This window comes from Bufo bufo, chromosome 3 (genome assembly GCF_905171765.1).
Source record: "Bufo bufo chromosome 3, aBufBuf1.1, whole genome shotgun sequence".
Lineage (NCBI taxonomy): Eukaryota > Metazoa > Chordata > Amphibia > Anura > Bufonidae > Bufo > Bufo bufo.
This window is the reverse complement of record NC_053391.1, coordinates 338,904,473-338,920,720: the sequence shown is the minus strand read 5'-3', so window position 1 is coordinate 338,920,720 and position 16,248 is coordinate 338,904,473.

The following is a 16,248-nucleotide window of genomic DNA, read 5'->3' as shown; positions in this document are numbered from 1 at the left end:
CTTAGAAGCCACGCTGTAGAAGTTTTTCAGTTGCACTGTGGAGAGTTAAACATGTGTGATAAGACAAGAGAAAGGTATCAAGATATTCCTGAAAAAATATATACATGAAAAAGAATTAATCATAAAAAACTTGTCACAGCATAATCTCGATTTAACCCCTTAGGTGTCAGTGTCTGTAGGCGATGGATCAAATATGCTTCTCGTTTAAGTAGCATTTTAGCTCTATTTCCCCCACGTCTGGGCAATGTAACCTCTTCAATTATTTGAAAACGAAGTTGCGAGACATTATGTCCCAATTGGTTGAAATGGTACGGAACGGGTAGCAATAGGTTTTTGCTACGTATAGTCGACTTATGCTTGCCAAAGCGGTCTTTCATACGCATGGTGGTTTCACCCACATAGCAAAGTCTGCAGGGACATTTCAGTAAATACACAATAAATGTGCTGTTACAGGTGAATATCCGGGTTCAGTTCTTACAAAATTAGAATGAATAGTTTAAATGCACATGATAAGTACCATGATATCTTATAGCGTTTTTCTTTGCTTACTATAGTTAATATTCTATAACAAGTACCTGCACTTTGACAGAGAAACACTCACACTCTCCTCGTTGCAGGAGACAGAATTTAGATGGACTCATAGACTTTCTATTGAGCTTTCTTTCCTGTAACATGGGCGTTTCTCTCTCCTTGTTCTAGCAATCTATGTGGGTCTCAGTAGTCAATACCATATGGTCATAAAGCTTTGAAATGTTGTTATGTACAGTGACACTTTAAACCCTCGGGTAATATCAGCAACACTTACAATATTGTAGTTTTTCTTGTTTAAGATGAAGCTTATTTTTCTCAGGCATTTCCTCCTGCTCCCTCTTCGTCTCCTCCCTTTACCCAATGATATCTTCCAACCTGTTATCATATTCATTGTTGTGCAACATCTTACTGTATTCTTTGACAGCCCTCATGTATTCATGCTTTGTTTTAAGCCATCCTTAAGTTATTAAGTCGCAAGTGGTGTATCCTCATATAATTTTCTGTGTGCATCTACTAGTGTTGATCGAGCACCAAAGTGCTTGGGTGCTCTGTTGCTCAAGTAGAATACTTTGGGATGTTTGGGTGCTCTACAGAGCACCCTAGCACAATGGAAGTCAATGGGAGAACCCTAGCATTAAACCAGGCACCCCCTACTCTGAAGAGGGGAGGCTGCCGGATCCCACTGAGGTCTATGCAGAAGATCGCTGTACAGTGGGGGAATCCCCCAGTGTGAGTCCACGCTTAGGAGTCTCTGATATGACTCCATATATAGCTATGTCCACATATGGAGTCAGTGCTTGGGGACACCCAGTGTATTTAAATCTAATTTAGCCTGTATTTCTGAAGAGTTTCTGCCGGGATTTGAACTCACAAACTTCTATATTAGAGGCAAGAACCTTAACCAGAGGCATTTATATATCATAAATATGATTTTATATATATATATATATATATATATATATATATATATATATATATATACATATATATATATATATATATATATATATATATACAGTACAGACCAAAAGTTTGGACACACCTTCTCATTCAAAGAGTTTTCTTTATTTTCATGACTATGAAGGCATCAAAACTATGAATTAACACATGTGGAATTATATACATAACAAACAAGTGTGAAACAACTGAAAATATGTCATATTCTAGGTTCTTCAAAGTAGCCACCTTTTGCTTTGATTACTGCTTTGCACACTCTTGGCATTCTCTTGATTCAAGAGGTAGTCCCCTAAAATGGTCTTCCAACAGTCTTGAAGGAGTTCCCAGAGATACTTAGAACTTGTTGGCCCTTTTGCCTTCACTCTGCGGTCCAGCTCACCCCAAACCATCTCCATTGGGTTCTGGTCCGGTGACTGTGGAGGCCAGTTCATCTGGCGCAGCACCCCATCACTCTCCTTCATGGTCAAATAACCCTTACTTTCAAAGTTTTCCCAATTTTTCCGCTGACTGACTGACCTTCATTTCTTAAAGTAATGATAGCCACTCGTTTTTCTTTACTTAGCTGCTTTTTTCTTGCCATAATACAAATTCTAACAGTCTATTCAGTAGGACCATCAGCTGTGTATCCACCTGACTTCTCCTCAACGCAACTGATGGTCCCAACCCCATTTATAAGGCAAGAAATCCCACTTATTAAACCTGACAGGGCACACCTGTGAAGTGAAAACCATTTCAGGGGACTACCTCTTGAAGCTTATCAAGAGAATGCCAAGAGTGTGCAAAGCAGTAATCAAAGCAAAAGGTGGCTACTTTGAAGAACATAGAATATGACATATTTTCAGTTGTTTCACACTTGTTTGTTATGTATATAATTCCACATGTGTTCATTCATAGTTTTGATGCCTTCAGTGTGAATCTACAATTTTCATAGTCATGAAAATAAAGAAAACTCTTTGAATGAGAAGGTGTGTCCAAACTTTTGGTCTGTATTGTATATAATTTTTTTTTGTAATTACACATTTCTTTTGTGCCATACATTTTTTACAATTACTAAAAAAATATAAAATATGTAAATTTAACTTGGCCTCTATTTCTGAAATGTTTATGCCATGATTTGAACTCACAACCTTCTACATTAGAGCCAAGAACCTTAACCACTACGCTATAGAGCTGCAGTTAAATATAAAATTATACTTCTGCCGTATCGGAATACTTACTACATGAGAAACTACTATGAGGTTTTTCTGATCCAGTTTAACATTCAGATTTATAGCTTACTGGTTAAGGTTCTTCCCTCACATGTAGAAGGTTATGAGTTCAAATCCTGGCAGAAACTTTTCAGAAATAGAGGCTAAATTAGATTTAAATACACTGACTCGAGCATTGCACTCGAGCACACGCGGTGTTCAGCCAAGCATCACGATGCTTGAGTTAAAATGGTGTTCGGCTGAGCATGCTATATAAACACTAGCATCTATCATCTGACTGTGAATTGTAAAAGGACCATTCTTTTTTCACACACTTAATATTAATCTAATAAATATGTCCAAATGAGATGCAGAGATTTAAATGAATCAATTATTCAGAATGGTCCCGGGTTATAAATGGTGTACCCCAAGGTTCAGTGCTGGGTCCTCTATTATTTAATTTATTTATTAATGATATCGAAGACAGGATTAATAGCACTATTTCTATTTTTGAAGATGACACTAAGCTGTGTAGTACAGTGCAGTCTATGGAAGATGTCCATAAAATACGAGCTGACTTGAACACTCTGAGTGATTGGGCATCAACTTGGCAAATGAGGTTCAATGTGGATAAATGTAAAGTTCAATGTGGATAAATGGAAAGTAATAATCTCTGTGCATCATATGTCCTAGGGGATGTAACACTGGGTTAGTAATTTGTAGAGAAGGATTTGGGTGTACTTGTAGATCATAGATTAAATAACAGCATACAATGTCAATCAGCTGCTTCTAAGGCTACCAGGATATTGTCATGCATTAAACCAGGCATGGACTCGCGGGGCAGGGATGTAATACTACCACTTTACAAAGCGTTGGTGCGGCCTCATCTGGAATATGCAGTTCAGTTCTGGGCACCAGTCCATAGAAAGGATGCACTGCATCTGGAAAAAGTACAGAGGAGAGCGACTAAACTTATAAGGGGCATGGAGGGTCTAAGTTATAAAGAAAGATTAAAATAATTAAATTTATTTGGTCTTGAGAGAAGACGTCTAAGGGGAGACATACACAAATATATAAATGGGCCATACAAAAAATACGGTGAAAAACTGTTCCATGTGAAATCCCCTAAAAAGACAAGAGGGCACTGTCTCTGTCTGAAGAAGAAAAAGTTCAGTCTCCAGAAGCGTCAAAGCTTCTTTACTGTAAGAACTGTGAATCTGTGGAATAGACTTCCTCAGGACGTGGTCACAGCAGGAACAGTGGACAGTTTCAAAAAGGGTTTAGATGAATTATTAAAAATAAATTTCATTAATGCTTATGAGAATGTGTAGAAATCTGAGTCTCACTTCCTTCTGGGATTCACATCCCCACCTATTCCTTATTTGAACTTGATGGACTTATGTCTTTTTTCAACCGTATTAACTGCGTAACATTAACTATGCAACTATGTAATTACAAGTTTTACTGAATCATTTTCCATAAAACTAAATATCAATCTGCTCACCCCTCCTACTCTATATCATGCTGCTTGCAGATTGCATTGCATTTTCATGTCAGGTTTACTTTAAGGCTACTTTCACGCTTGCGTTTTCTCTTTCCGCTGGTGAGATCCATCATAGGATCTCAATAGCGGGGGAAAACGCTTTAGTTTTGTCTCCATTCATTTCAACGGGGACAAAAGTGAACTGAATGAAACGGAATGCACCAGAATGCATACCATTCTGTTTGGTTGCGTCCCCATCGCGGACAGAATAACGCTGCAAGCAGCATTTTTCTGTCTGCGATGTAGTGCGGAGCAAGACGGATCCGTCCTGATCTGTCCCCCATTGACTTTCAGTGGTGTTCATGACGGATTCGTCTTGGCTATTTTAAAGATAATACAACCTGATCAGTTTATAACAGATGCAGACAGTTGTATTAGGCTACTTTCACACTTGCGTTGTGAAGATCTGGCAGGCAGTTCCGTTGCCGGAACTGCCTGCCGGATCTGGAAATCCATGTGTAAACGGATAGCATTTGTAGACGGATCCTGATGCGGATCCGTCTTACAAATGCATAGAATCACCGGATCCGTCTCTCCAGTGTCATCTGGAAAAAAAGATCCGGTATATATATTTTTTTGCATTTTTAAAGGATCCATTTTACCAGAACACTTGGTGCCGGATCCGGCATTAATGCATTTCAATGGAATGCAATGCATGCTGCAGTATTTTCTCCGGCCAAATACCGTAAGAGGGACTGAACTGAAGACATCCTGATGCATACTGAACGGATTGTTCTCCATTCAGAATGCATTAGGATAAAACTGATCAGTTTTTTTCTGGTATTGAGCCCCTAGGACGGAACTCAATACCGGAAAACTTTAACGCTAGTGTGAAAGTACCCTAACATGCAATGACTCTCAGCATGTCTTTAGATGCCCGTGCATGTAGCATCCTGACTGCATGATCTGCATAATTGCCGGGCTGCACCTGTAGTTGCCTGTCTGTGCCTGTATGAGCTATTGTGTCAAATGGCATGTAGAGATGCAGCCCAGCAATTAGTGGTAATCTGCATGCAGGTCCTACAGCCAGGCTACACCATGCAAAGGCACCTTTATAGCTTTAATGACATTAAAATGAAATCGTTAAATAGTTACACAGTTTTAATTTAAACCAAATACACAGCTTACAGTTTGCCGTGATTTGCTGCCAATATCATTCTAGTTATTGATCATAAGAATTAAGTCTGTAAAACCTATTTATTTAAGGCGTGTGCATTCAATTGATAACCTGCAATATAATCTTGTTAATCTTTTATTTGTCAAACACCTATTAAGTATATCTAGAGCCGATAATGACAGTAAAATAAAGCCAGCTAGTCTTCGGGTTATATGAGTATTCATTAGTTCAAGGTTTGTGGAATTCCCCAACAAGAAAGAGCATCAGTTACGGCTAATAAGATACCAGGTAAGAAAGGCTTTCTCTATGAATTCTGGCAACATTTAGAGTGAGATTTATTAAGAGTGGTATTACCCATGATCCTAATCTCCTGTGTGCTGGGGCGAGAAGCACCAAATTTATTAAGGCAGACAAAAAAGGAAGATGCAAGGGACATTCCTAGTGTGTTATCCCCAAAATGTTGAGACAGCGCATTCACGACAAATTGCATTTAGCAAAGGTGGTTGCACACAGGCCCAGCACTAAACATGCATCCAGGTCACTCCAAAGATGGGCTCCTGCTCCCTCCTCATTCGGGGTTGCCCCTGGAAATCCTGCATTGGTTGTAATGATGTAATAACTGAAAAAAGTGGGTACAAAGAAAAGGGATGTGGGGGATGGAATAAAAACAGATAATAGGATGTAGCCACAAGGAAGGATAAAACAATTTATTAGTAAAAATATGCGATGCATAATGAAGACAAACCGTCTTCTTCCTTAGTCATCCCTTTTCTTTTTTCTCTCCCTTTTTTTCAATTGATATCTTCTTATAACCTAATTTATTAAGAGGCACCTATTAACAAATGAGGTGCCTCTATGGCCTTCTGTACACCAGAAACTCAAATCCACTCCAGCTAGGGGCTGGAGTAGGGGCTGTCAGTGGGTAACGTGACACATCGGGGACATGTCACTGCTATGTCAAGTCATTGGCTGCAGTGGCCATGTGACCTGTGTCAAACTGGATGTTGATGTGTGGAGACCAGAGAGCTGCAGTGGCGGTGGGTGAGTGAAGGAGCTGGAACCTAGTGGCGGGTATCAGGTAGACATAACTCCCTCCGCATGTCTGGCCACATTGGGGAATCTGCCCGAAAGGCACCCATGGGTGAACAGCCCCTTTAAATCTCTAAAGGTATATGTTCATGGTCAGATTCCCAGGTCACTGTCCCCAAAATAGTCACAATTTGGCATCGGATACACTGTAGAACTTGTAGCAAAGTTAGGAACATAGACAGTAGTCATCAAAAGAATAGTAGTCAAGATGTAGCAATCCAGATGATGAGATGGAGTCATAGACAGAAGACGGTTGAGATGTAGATAGGTATCCAGGCAACAAACTTGGGGGCAAGACAAGAGCATAATCTGCAAATAAGGCCAAGATCAATGATCCATCTCAAATTCATTAGACTATGTACAGAAGCTGGAGTCCCCCTTAAACAGGGCGCCAGGGTTTGACAGACATCATCTTTGATTGTCTTGATAACCTGAAACCACTTACTGGAAAGGAGAATTACAGCCTGCTCCAGCAGGGCATACTTACTAACACTGTAGTTTGCATGTTTGTGGCATTTAAAAAAATATATATATACAGTACAGACCAAAAGTTTGGACACACCTTCTCATTCAAAGAGTTTTCTTTATTTTCATGACTATGAAAATTGTAGATTCACACTGAAGGCATCAAAACTATGAATTAACACATGTGGAATTATATACATAACAAACAAGTTTGAAACAACTGAAAATGTCATATTCTAGGTTCTTCAAAGTAGCCACCTTTTGCTTTGATTACTGCTTTGCACACTCTTGGCATTCTCTTGATGAGCTTCAAGAGATAGTCCCCTGAAATGGTTTTCACTTCACAGGTGTGCCCTGTCAGGTTTAATAAGTGGGATTTCTTGCCTTATAAATGGGGTTGGGACCATCAGTGGCGTTGAGGAGAAGTCAGGTGGATACACAGCTGATAAGAAATGAAGGTCAGTCAGTCAGCTGAAAAATTGGGAAAACTTTGAAAGTAAGGGTTATTTGACCATGAAGGAGAGTGATGGGGTGCTGTGCCAGATGACCTGGCCTCCACAGTCACCCGACCTGAACCCAATCGAGATGGTTTGGGATGAGCTGGACCGCAGAGTGAAGGCAAAAGGGCCAACAAGTGCTAAGAATCTCTGGAAACTCCTTCAAGACTGTTGGAAGACCATTTCAGGGGACTACCTCTTGAAGCTCATCAAGAGAATGCCAAGAGTGTGCAAAGCAGTAATCAAAGCAAAAGGTTGCTACTTTGAAGAACCTAGAATATGACATATTTTCAGTTGTTTCACACTTGTTTGTTATGTATATAATTCCACATGTGTTAATTCATAGTTTTGATGCCTTCATAGTCATGAAAATAAAGAAAACTCTTTGAATGAGAAGGTGTGTCCAAACCTTTGGTCTGTACTGTATATCAAAGGAATTTTAAAATCGTAAAAGTTCTTCCTGTATGAATTTATAGTTATATTGGGGATCTTTTTCTGAGACATAATCATCTCCACAATAGATATTTAGGGTTACTTAAAGGGAGTCTGTCACCAACCTGACTGGTTTTAAACCGATCACATAGTTCAGTGGGACACAAAGACATGACACAGATGTTACCTTTGTTTCGTTTTTCAGATCATCCAAATCGCCCAAAAAGTTGTTTTTATGATATGCTAATGAGCCGTCGCAAGTGCCCAGGGGCGGAGAGTTTGCTGAAAGTGCCCAAGTTCCCCCACCTCACTCGCACCTAACTCCGCCCCTCAGTAAGCTCAGGCCAGCCCTGTGGCTCTGTGACATCATATATCCCTATAGGCCGTTCGTGCATCGCTGCCGGGCCTGGGCATGCGCAGTGTTCTGCCCACAGTTGGAAGAGACATAGAGATATGCAGTGCGCAAGCGCCAGTTACTGGCGTAAAATCGGCACATGCGCACTGCATATCTCTGTGCCTCTGCGATGCACGAACCGCCTATAGGGAAATATGATGTCACAGAGCCACAAGGCTGGCCTGAGCTTACTGAGGGGCGGAGTTAGGCGCGAGTGAGGCGGGGAAACTTGGGCACTTTCAGCAAACTCTCCCCCCTTGGGCAATTGCGACGGCTCATTAGCATATCATAAAAACGACTTTATGGGCGATTTGAATGATCTGAAAAACTAAACAAAGGTAACATCTGTGTCATGTCTTTGTGTCCCACTGAACTATGTGATCGGTTTAAAACTGGTCAGGTTGGTGACAGACTCCCTTTAATTGTAAGAATTTACCCCTTGTGCAAAATAATAAATTGGTTCATAAGTTGGTTAATTGGCGAGGTAAAAATAAATTAATATCGATTCTATATGGTAAACTTTAGGATGTTATTAATAAGAAAATCACATTTAAACGTAGAAATAAAGTAGTTTGTTCTTACCATGTTTGTGTGGGTTTCTTCCACTTACTGTGGTTTCCTTTCACACTCCAAAGATATACTGATAGGGAACTTAGATTGCGAACTCGATAAGTGAGTAAAAAAAACAAAAAACAGGGCAGGATATTTGCACTTATCAAAATATATATTTTTTTACATAGTAAGGTTGCACGTCACTGTTTGTTCAGTGATTTCCATCAGTGATTGTGAGCGAAAATCAGGAGTGGAGGCTACAAAGACAGAAGGTATAAAGAAAAGATCTCCACCTGTTCTGTGTTTAGAGCCGCACCTGGTTTTGGCTCACAATAGCTGATAGAAATCACTGACGAACTCTGCTTAAGGCCATAGAGCTCATGCTAGGGGCGGTCTGGGAACTTTAGGGGGTTCTCCAGGAATAAAAAAAAATGAACATACTTAAATATTACTTTATTATAAATATATTCCCAAATTCCTTTCATTAGTTATAATGGCTTGTTTTGTCTAGTTAAGAACCATTAGGAGAAATAAAATGGGCCGCCATCCTATTAGTACACACAAAACCTGTCCTAATCACACAAGAGGACAAGTTACTTCACAACACTGAGCTAAAGGAATGGAGTTTATGAGGAGATATCTGTAAAGAATAAATCAAAGCAACTGGACGTACTGTAGATTTCTTGAAAACGTTTCACTCGTTCTTCCAACGAGCTTTCTCAATTCTGAGTGACTGTACAAGAATTCTCTTGTACAGTCACTCATAATTGAGAAAGCTCGTTGGAAGAACAAGTGAAACGTTTTCAAGAAATCTACAGTACGTCCAGTTGCCTTGATTTATTCTTTACAGATATACCATGACTTGGATAAATGAGAACCTTCACAGACTTTATGAGGAGATGTGTAGTACAGAGAGGACGGACAGGACAGACTGTGGCAATGTGGGGCTGTGGTAATGGAGACTGCATGCAAGTGCTGCTGCTCATTAGCCACATCCTCACTCTCCTCTCTGTACTGCATGCCTCCTCATGAACTCCATTCCTACAGAGATTCAGCTAAAGTTCTTATCAGCTGTATTCAGGATCATTCATAATCCCTGATGAGTAGAGCAGATAGGAGGCTGAGGCAGCTCTTTACCTCAGTGTGTGATTAGAACAGGTTTTTGTGTACTAATAGGATGGTCAGTATAATTAATGAAAGGTATTTGGGAATATATTTATAATAAAGTAATATTTAAGTATTTTCAATAATGATTTTTTTTTTATTCCTGGAGAACCCCTTTAACCACCTCAGCCCCCAGTGCTTAAACACCCTGAAAGACCAGGCCACTTTTTACACTTCTGACCTACACTACTTTCACCGTTTATTGCTCGGTCATGCAACTTACCACCCAAATGAATTTTACCTCCTTTTCTTCTCACTAATAGAGCTTTCATTTGGTGGTATTTCATTGCTGCTGACATTTTTACTTTTTTTGTTATTAATCGAAATTTAACGATTTTTTTGCAAAAAAATGACATTTTTCACTTTCAGTTGTAAAATTTTGCAAAAAAAACGACATCCATATATAAATTTTGCTCTAAATTTATTGTTCTACATGTCTTTGATAAAAAAAAAAATGTTTGGGTAAAAAGAAAAATGGTTTGGGTAAAAGTTATAGCGTTTACAAACTATGGTACAAAAATGTGAATTTCCGCTTTTTGAAGCAGCTCTGACTTTCTGAGCACCTGTCATGTTTCCTGAGGTTCTACAATGCCCAGACAGTACAAACACCCCACAAATGACCCCATTTCGGAAAGTACACACCCTAAGGTATTCGCTGATGGGCATAGTGAGTTCATCGAACTTTTTATTTTTTGTCACAAGTTAGCGGAAAATGATGATTTTTTTATTTCTTTTTTTTTTCTTACAAAGTCTCATATTCCACTAACTTGTGACAAAAAATAAAAAGTTCTATGAACTCACTATGCCCATCAGCGAATACCTTGGGGTCTCTTCTTTCCAAAATGGGGTCACTTGTGGGGTAGTTATACTGCCCTGGCATTCTAGGGGCCCAAATGTGTGGTAAGGAGTTTGAAATCAAATTCTGTAAAAAAATGACCTGTGAAATCCGAAAGGTGCTCTTTGGAATATGGGCCCCTTAGCCCACCTAGGCTGCAAAAAAGTGTCACACATCTGGTATCTCCGTACTCAGGAGAAGGTGGGGAATGTGTTTTGGGGTGTCATTTTACATATACCCATGCTGGGTGAGAGAAATATCTTGGCAAAAGACAACTTTTCCCATTTTTTTATACAAAGTTGGCATTTGACCAAGATATTTATCTCACCCAGCATGGGTATATGTAAAAAGACACCCCAAAACACATTCCCCACCTTCTCCTGAGTACGGAGATACCAGATGTGTGACACTTTTTTGCAGCCTAGGTGGGCAAAGGGGCCCATATTCCAAAGAGCACCTTTCGGATTTCACAGGTCATTTTTTACAGAATTTGATTTCAAACTCCTTACCACACATTTGGGCCCCTAGAATGCCAGGGCAGTATAACTATCCCACAAGTGACCACATTTTGGAAAGAAGACACCCCAAGGTATTCCGTGAGGGGCATGGCGAGTTCCTAGAATTTTTTATTTTTTGTCACAAGTTAGTGGAAAATGATGATTTTTTTTTTTTTTTTTTTTTTCATACAAAGTCTCATATTCCACTAACTTGTGACAAAAAATAAAAACTTCCATGAACTCACTATGCCCATCAGCGAATACCTTGGGGTCTCTTCTTTCCAAAATGGGGTCACTTGTGGGGTAGTTATACTGCCCTGGCATTCTAGGGGCCCAAATGTGTGGTAAGGAGTTTGAAATCAAATTCTGTAAAAAATGACGAGTGAAATCCGAAAGGTGCTCTTTGGAATATGGGCCCCTTTGCCCACCTAGGCTGCAAAAAAGTGTCACACATCTGGTATCTCCGTACTCGGGAGAAGTTGGGGAATGTGTTTTGAGGTGTCATTTTACATATACCCATGCTGGGTGAGATAAATATCTTGGTCAAATGCCAACTTTGTATAAAAAAATGGGAAAAGTTGTCTTTTGCCAAGATATTTCTCTCACCCAGCATGGGTATATGTAAAATGACACCCCAAAACACATTCCCCAACTTCTACTGAATACGGAGATACCAGATGTGTGACACTTTTTTGCAGCCTAGGTGGGCAAAGGGGCCCATATTCCAAAGAGCACCTTTCGGATTTCACTCGTCATTTTTTACAGAATTTGATTTCAAACTCCTTACCACACATTTGGGCCCCTAGAATGCCAGGGCAGTATAACTACCCCATAAGTGACCCCATTTTGGAAAGAAGAGACCCCAAGGTATTCGCTGATGGGCATAGTGAGTTCATGGAAGTTTTTATTTTTTGTCACAAGTTAGTGGAATATGAGACTTTGTATGAAAAAAATAATAAAAAAAAAAATCATCATTTTCCACTAACTTGTGACAAAAAATAAAAAATTCTAGGAACTCGCCATGCCCCTCACGGAATACCTTGGGGTGTCTTCTTTCCAAAATGGGGTCACTTGTGGGGTAGTTATACTGCCCTGGCATTTTCCAGGGGCCCTAATGTGTGGTAAGTAGGTAAATGACCTGTGAAATCCTAAAGGTGCTCTTTGGAATGTGGGCCCCTTTGCCCACCTAGGCTGCAAAAAAGTGTCACACAAGTGTTATCGCCGTATTCAGGAGACGTTGGGGAATGTGTTTTGGGGTGTCATTTTACATATACCCATGCTGGGTGAGAGAAATATCTTGGCAAAAGACAACTTTTCCCATTTTTTTATACAAAGTTGGCATTTGACCAAGATATTTATCTCACCCAGCATGGGTATATGTAAAATGACACCCCAAAACACATTCCCCAACTTCTCCTGAGTATGGCGATACCACATGTGTGACACTTTTTTGCAGCCTAGATGCGCAAAGGGGCCCAAATTCATTTTAGGAGGGCATTTTTAGACATTTGGATACCAGACTTCTTCTCACGCTTTGGGGCCCCTAGAATGCCAGGGCAGTATAAATACCCCACATGTGACCCCATTTTGGAAAGAAGACACCCCAAGGTATTCAATGAGGGGCATGGCGAGTTCATAGAAATTTTTTTTTTTGGGCACAAGTTAGCGGAAATTGATATTTTTTATTTTTTTTCTCACAAAGTCTCCCGTTCCGCTAACTTGGGACAAAAATTTCAATCTTTCATGGACTCAATATGCCCCTCACGGAATACCTGGGGGTGTCTTCTTTCCGAAATGGGGTCACATGTGGGGTATTTATACTGCCCTGGCATTCTAGGGGCCCTAAAGCGTGAGAAGAAGTCTGGAATATAAATGTCTAAAAAATTTTACGCATTTGGATTCCGTGAGGGGTATGGTGAGTTCATGTGAGATTTTATTTTTTGACACAAGTTAGTGGAATATGAGACTTTGTAAGAAAAAAAAAAAAAAATTCCGCTAACTTGGGCCAAAAAAATGTCTGAATGGAGCCTTACAGAGGGGTGATCAATGACAGGGGGGTGATCAATGACAGGGGGGTGATCAATGACAGGGGGGGTGATCAATGACAGGGGGGTGATCAGGGAGTTTATATGGGGTGATAACCACAGTCATTGATCACGCCCGTGTAAGGCTTCATTCAGACGTCCGTATGCGTTTTGCGGATCCGATCCATCTATCAGTGCATCCGTAAAAATCATGCGGACATCTGAATGGAGCTTTACAGGGGGGTAATCAATGACAGGGGTGTAATCAATGACAGGGGGGTGATCAGGGAGTCTATATGGGGTGATAACCACAGTCATTGATCATGCCCCTGTAAGGCTTCATTCAGACGTCCGTATGCGTTTTGCGGATCCGATCCATCTATCAGTGCATCCGTAAAAATCATGCGGACATCTGAATGGAGCTTTACAGGGGGGTAATCAATGACAGGGGTGTAATCAATGACAGGGGGGTGATCAGGGAGTCTATATGGGGTGATAACCACAGTCATTGATCATGCCCCTGTAAGGCTTCATTCAGACGTCCGGATGCGTTTTGCGGATCCGATCCATCTATCAGTGCATCCGTAAAAATCATGCGGACATCTGAATGGAGCTTTACAGGGGGGTAATCAATGACAGGGGTGTAATCAATGACAGGGGGGTGATCAGGGAGTCTATATGGGGTGATAACCACAGTCATTGATCATGCCCCTGTAAGGCTTCATTCAGACGTCCGGATGCGTTTTGCGGATCCGATCCATCTATCAGTGCATCCGTAAAAATCATGTGGACATCTGAATGGAGCTTTACAGGGGGGTAATCAATGACAGGGGTGTAATCAATGACAGGGGGGTGATCAGGGAGTCTATATGGGGTGATAACCACAGTCATTGATCACGCCCCTGTAAGGCTTCATTCAGACGTCCGTATGCGTTTTGCGGATCCGATCCATCTATCAGTGCATCCGTAAAAATCATGCGGACATCTGAATGGAGCTTTACAGGGGGTTGATCAATGACAGGGGGGTGATCAGGGAGTCTATATGGGGTGATAACCACAGTCATTGATCACGCCCCTGTAAGGCTTCATTCAGACGTCCGGATGCGTTTTGCGGATCCGATCCATCTATCAGTGGATCCGTAAAAATCATGCGGACATCTGAATGGAGCTTTACAGGGGGGTAATCAATGACAGGGGGGGGGTGATCAATGACAGGGGGGTGATCAGGGAGTCTATATGGGGTGATAACCACAGTCATTGATCATGCCCCTGTAAGGCTTCATTCAGACGTCCGGATGCGTTTTGCGGATCCGATCCATCTATCAGTGCATCCGTAAAAATCATGTGGACATCTGAATGGAGCTTTACAGGGGGTTGATCAATGACAGGGGTGTGATCAGGGAGTCTATATGGGGTGATAACCACAGTCATTGATCACGCCCCTGTAAGGCTTCATTCAGACGTCCGTATGCGTTTTGCGGATCCGATCCATCTATCAGTGGATCCGTAAAAATCATGCGGACATCTGAATGGAGCTTTACAGGGGGTTGATCAATGACAGGGGGGTAATCAATGACAGGGGGGTGATCAGGGAGTCTATATGGGGTGATAACCACAGTCATTGATCATGCCCCTGTAAGGCTTCATTCAGACGTCCGGATGCGTTTTGCGGATCCGATCCATCTATCAGTGCATCCGTAAAAATCATGCGGACATCTGAATGGAGCTTTACAGGGGGTTGATCAATGACAGGGGTGTAATCAATGACAGGGGGGTGATCAGGGAGTCTATATGGGGTGATCAGGGGCTAATAAGGGGTTAATAAGTGACGGGGGGGGTGTAGTGTAGTGTAGTGGTGCTTGGTGGGACTTTACTGAGCTACCTGTGTCCTCTGGTGGTCGATCCAAACAAAGGGGACCACCAGAGGACCAGGTAGCAGGTATATTAGACGCTGTTATCAAAACAGCGTCTAATATACCTGTTAGGGGTTAAAAAAAACACATCTCCAGCCTGCCAGCGAACGATCGCCGCTGGCAGGCTGGAGATCAACTCTCTTACCTTCCGTTCCTGTGAGCGCGCGCGCCTGTGTGCGCGCGTTCACAGGAAATCCCGGCTCACGCGAGATGACGCGTATATGCGTCGCTGAGCGCAGGGCTGCCACCTCCGGAACGCGAATCTGCGTACAGCGGTCCGGAGATGGTTAAAGTGGCCCTGGAAAAATATGTGTACACAGCAAAATAACTCTGTACCCATAACATATACAGAAACATTAAGCCTTTCTACCCCAGGCCCGTTTTCACCTTCCTAACCAGGCCATTTTTTGCAAATCTGACATGTGTCACTTTATGTGGTAATAACTTTAACACTTTTACTTATTCAGGCCATTGTGAGATTTTCCAAATTACCAAATATTGGGAAAAATTAGCAAATTTCCAAATTTCTATTTCTCTTCTTTTATAATAGATAGTAATACCTCCAAAAATAGTTACTACTTTACATTCCCCATATGCCTACTATATGTTTGGATCATTTTGAAAATGACTTAAAAAATTTTTGGGACGTTAGAAGGCTTAGAAGTTTAGAAGCAAATCTTAAAATTTTGAAGAACTGTTCCAAACCCCAATTTTTTCAGGTCCTGTTAAGTTATGAAGTCACTTTATGAGGTTTACCTAGTGGAAACCACCCATAAATAACCCCATTTTATAAACTACAACCCTCAAGCTAATCAAAACTGATTCTACAAACTTTGTTAACCCTTTAGGTGGGCCACGAGAATGAAATTAAAATAGGAATGAAATTTCAAAATTGCACTTATTTTTCATCATCGGTCACCTACACATGACACCCACCGCCCACCACTCCCTGCAAATCCGGAGCTGCGATGCGCATGTGTAAGGAATCCAGCCAATAGCAGCGATTGGGGCTGCAGGGGGCCGGAAAAACCTCCCGCAGCCCTTAGTCAAC